This window comes from Kogia breviceps, chromosome 6, assembly GCF_026419965.1.
Source record: "Kogia breviceps isolate mKogBre1 chromosome 6, mKogBre1 haplotype 1, whole genome shotgun sequence".
Taxonomy (NCBI): Eukaryota; Metazoa; Chordata; class Mammalia; order Artiodactyla; family Physeteridae; genus Kogia; species Kogia breviceps.
The window spans coordinates 29444017-29447981 of NC_081315.1; the positions used below are offsets into that span (position 1 = coordinate 29444017).

General features: G+C 41.0%; 1 pseudogene; it reads right to left on the reverse strand.

The window, feature by feature from the left end:
- Positions 1-2725: 2725 nt before the first annotated feature.
- Positions 2726-3506, reverse strand: LOC131758289 (vasculin-like protein 1 pseudogene; annotated as a pseudogene).
- Positions 3507-3965: the final 459 nt, after the last annotated feature.

Below are 3965 nucleotides of genomic sequence, written 5' to 3' on the forward strand. Positions count from 1 at the left end.
AAAAAACCATATATGCTGGGTTAAGGGCTAATGTTACCCAAGCAGCCAGAAATAAAATAAAATATCCAAATTATTAGCATTAATTTAATACAATTATAAATTCAATAGTTGCCGGAAGCCGTCCAGCATTGCCAACTATTGCCTGAGCAAAGCTCGGCGAGAAGTTATGGCATGAGGAAGCAAAGCTCCTCTCCTGGTGGGCGGCGGAAAGCATCTCTTCTGATTCTAGGAAAATTCTTGATAAAAACTGAGGGGGTTTCTGGAGGGTTTAGGCCAAGAAGATGGAAGTATTACAAAGCAAATCCCCCTCGGTACGAGACCACAGCAACCCCTGTAACCACAACAGTAGCTATACCTACTGTAAATAATTTACTTTGGAAAAAAGTCCCTTGGTCAGGCAACAAAGGAGTGTTTCAATTAAGGAGTAGAAGTTTAAAGGAAGAATTAGATGAGTTATGGCCCATAGAAGGAATAAGGGATATAGAAGGGAAGCAAATAGTGGGGTATTATGTACAGGATGCCCCCAAATGGTGGATTATGTGGCATGCCCCCTCTCCGGTATATTGGAGGAAAAAGAGAGAAGCGGAAGGACTTTACTGTAAATATTTTACGAATGAATTATATGTAACTATGAAAGTTAAAATTGATTGCCTTACGTAGAAAATAGAATTGTATTTTCACACAATGTGTTTTGAACAAGGTACTGAGAATACTGGCCAATATATGATGTTAGCTGAAGTAGAAAAGAATAATTAGCTTTCTAGACCTAAACATCTTGTTTGCGCGAAAAGATCTTAAGACGGAACAATGCTTGCTAATGTTTCTGTGTGTAGGTGTAGAAATGAGGTAATGAGTCAAAAACAGGAGTTACATAGAAAGTGCTGATGCTATTGTTTAGAAAATCCTATATAAGAAATGATATGTCAAAAATAAAGCTGTCAGAAGCTTAACAGAAGCTCCCCAGGAGAGTTGTAAATATCTTGGGAAATACCTGGCTATGGTGACGAGGAAGTTTTGTGCAACAGTGGGTATATTCAATAAGTTTACGGTACAATGTCCGCCCCCATGGCCTCCTAGAAGTATAAATAATGATGTACATTGTTTTGATTATAATGATAGGGTTAGAAAATCTGTGGATGAAATGTTGTATTATTGTTTTTAACATGTTTAAGTTTATGGCTTGATATTATTGTTTTTAACATGTTTAAGTTTATGGCTTGATTGAGCAGAATGTGCAGGTACAAAAACACCTTAATCTTCTGAGAAAAATGAGGAAACCGCAGACAGACTTCCTGACCTAGATGTGAATGTACACAAGAGACGAAAGAGAATGGAGACAACAAGAAAATTACTTAACTTGTTTAACCTGCTGATGTAAACTACTTTTGTTTTTTGGTTTATGTAAGGGACTTTTTGGCATGGGAATGTTGTTGTTAAGATTGAAAATGAGATTATTTTACAGTATAAATGCTTTGGAATCATGATATTAAATTTGTCAGATCCTTGCATCCTCTGAGGTGTCTTGTGATCTGTCCACGCCGACTCCGTCTCCCCTTTGGGTGAAACCTGTTCAGCTGGGGCTGGTCCCCGGCAAGAATGCTTGCTAATGTTTCTGTGTGTAGGTGTAGAAATGAGGTAATGAGTCAAAAACAGGAGTTACATAGAAAGTGCTGATGCTATTGTTTAGAAAATCCTATATAAGAAATGATATGTCAAAAATAAAGCTGTCAGAAGCTTAACAGAAGCTCCCCAGGAGAGTTGTAAATATCTTGGGAAATACCTGGCTATGGTGACGAGGAAGTTTTGTGCAACAGTGGGTATATTCAATAAGTTTACGGTACAATGTCCGCCCCCATGGCCTCCTAGAAGTATAAATAATGATGTACATTGTTTTGATTATAATGATAGGGTTAGAAAATCTGTGGATGAAATGTTGTATTATTGTTTTTAACATGTTTAAGTTTATGGCTTGATATTATTGTTTTTAACATGTTTAAGTTTATGGCTTGATTGAGCAGAATGTGCAGGTACAAAAACACCTTAATCTTCTGAGAAAAATGAGGAAACCGCAGACAGACTTCCTGACCTAGATGTGAATGTACACAAGAGACGAAAGAGAATGGAGACAACAAGAAAATTACTTAACTTGTTTAACCTGCTGATGTAAACTACTTTTGTTTTTTGGTTTATGTAAGGGACTTTTTGGCATGGGAATGTTGTTGTTAAGATTGAAAATGAGATTATTTTACAGTATAAATGCTTTGGAATCATGATATTAAATTTGTCAGATCCTTGCATCCTCTGAGGTGTCTTGTGATCTGTCCACGCCGACTCCGTCTCCCCTTTGGGTGAAACCTGTTCAGCTGGGGCTGGTCCTCGGCAAATAGTCACTTTGTCATTGACAATGATTGGCTGAGCAAAGGGGGGAGTGCCCCAAGGGCTGGTAGTAGAAGCTGCTGCTGCAGACCACTGTCTCCTCCTCTCTGCCCTGCCAGCTCCCACCTGTGCATCGCCCCAAATATACTGTGTGTATGTGTGTGTGTTTTAAAAATCTTTCCCACCACACGAAGTTCTATTAAGCAGATAACAGGGAAGAACAACAACAAAAGCTAAACAAGCCAATCGCTCTCTCTCTCTTTGGGATATGATTATTCCCCTTGTGCATGAAGTATTCAACAGCAACATAAGAAAAGGAAAAGAACGATTTCTTTTGTATAACCCCTAAACACACAAGCTGAGTTTACTGGGTCAGATTTAACAGTAAGCATTTATATGCCTACTTCTAGGCATCGTCATCAGATGTTTCACTGCTACTTGTTTCCGTTTCTGAGTCCTGAAACTCTGCTTTACAAGTGTTTCTCCAAGGGGAGAATAGGCTAGAACTTTGGCTCTGCAAGAAGCCATTCTTCCCAAAGCCGTTTCGTCTCAGCTCCTCTGTCTTCGTGTGGAACTCTTTGAGCTCATCCTCTGTGAGGGGAAGACAATTCTCATCATTTTCAGGATACTCCTGCCATCCCATTGCTTTCAATAACCTGTGCTCTGCTTCCAAAGAGTGTGAGAGGACCTCCCCTTCATCTTCTATGGGGAGAGCAAGACCATTCTGATGACAGCCTTCCTCTCCATTTTCTTTTGGTTCAGGTGTGCTGTTGTCCTCTGAATCCTCCAGCTTCTCACAGTCTCTGCTCTCTGAGAAGTCTCCATTCCGGTCATCCTTCAGAGTCTTCAGGAACTCGCTCTTCCGTCAACTTGGTTAGAGAGAGGAGCTGATCTCAACTGGAGGAGTGGTGCTGGCGGGGACTCTCTTTGGGAGAGCTTAAAACTATACCACCAGCCAGTACTACTGGTTTGGTAACAGAGATTGGACTGGTAAAAGCAGACTCCCGGCTAGAGGAAAGGGATCCTGATTTGTGCTCCATTCTGTTAGCTTTCCACGCACTGGGCTTGGATGGAGGTGGTACAGGCTGAGGAACCAGGTTCTTATAGACACTTGGAACCATGGCTGACTATTTATTTATTTATTTATTTATTTATTTATTTATTTATTTATTTATTTTTGGCTGTGTTGGGTCTTTGTTGCTGCGCACAGGCTTTCTTTTAGTTGCGGTGAGCAGGGGCTACTCTTCGTTGCAGTGCGCAGGCTTCTCATTGTTGTGGAGCATGGGCTCTAGCCATGCAGGCTTCAGTAGTTGTGGCACGTGGGCTCAGTAGTTGTGGCTTGCAGGCTCTAGAGCTCAGGCTCAGTAGTTGTGGTGCACAAGCTTAGTTGCTCTGCAGCATGTGGGATCTTCCCAGGCCAGGGCTCAAACCCGTGTCCCTTGCGTTGGCAGGCGGATTCTAACCATTGCACCACCAGGGAAGCCCTGACCTAAGGATTTTATGCTCAGTCATCTTTTCCTTTGAGATTCAGGCAACTGACTTTATTAATCTCACAAAAATCATAAGAAATGCACTTTCTATGATAGCTT